Source organism: Lipotes vexillifer, unplaced genomic scaffold (genome assembly GCF_000442215.2).
Source record: "Lipotes vexillifer unplaced genomic scaffold, Lipotes_vexillifer_v1.1 scaffold484, whole genome shotgun sequence".
Classification (NCBI taxonomy): Eukaryota; Metazoa; Chordata; class Mammalia; order Artiodactyla; family Lipotidae; genus Lipotes; species Lipotes vexillifer.
Genome location: NW_006786458.1, coordinates 2,271,466 through 2,271,871, shown reverse-complemented (window position 1 = coordinate 2,271,871; position 406 = coordinate 2,271,466). Strand labels below are relative to the sequence as shown.

The 406-nt window shown below is 42.1% G+C and overlaps 1 protein-coding gene across 1 annotated transcript in view; it reads right to left on the bottom strand.

Moving 5' to 3' along the window:
• CDCA2 (cell division cycle associated 2) overlaps positions 1–406 on the bottom strand; it is a 47,244-nt gene that overhangs the window by 33,567 nt on the left and 13,271 nt on the right. The window lies entirely within an intron of this gene.

Here is a 406-nt window from a genome sequence, read left to right as displayed (position 1 = left end):
GGAAAGAGGTTCCACACAAAATGTTTGAGAGAACAGTTTAAGAGACTATATGGATGTTGAGCTGTACGAGTTGTTTACATATGTTGGATATTAATCCCTTAAAAAATGGGCAGAAGAACTGAACAGACATTTTTCCAAAGAAGAAATGCAGATGGCCAGTAGGCACATGAAAAGATGCTCAACGTCGCTAATCATCAGGGAAATGCATATCAAAACCACAATGAGATATCACCTCACAACTGTCAGGATGCTATCACCAAAAAGACCACAAATAGGGACTTCCCTGGTGGTCCAGTGGTTAAGACCCTGGACTTCCAGCACAGGGGGTGCAGGTTCAATCCCTGATCTGGGAACTAAGATCCTGCACGCCCTGTGGCGTGGCCAAAAAAAAAAAAAAAAAAAAAAA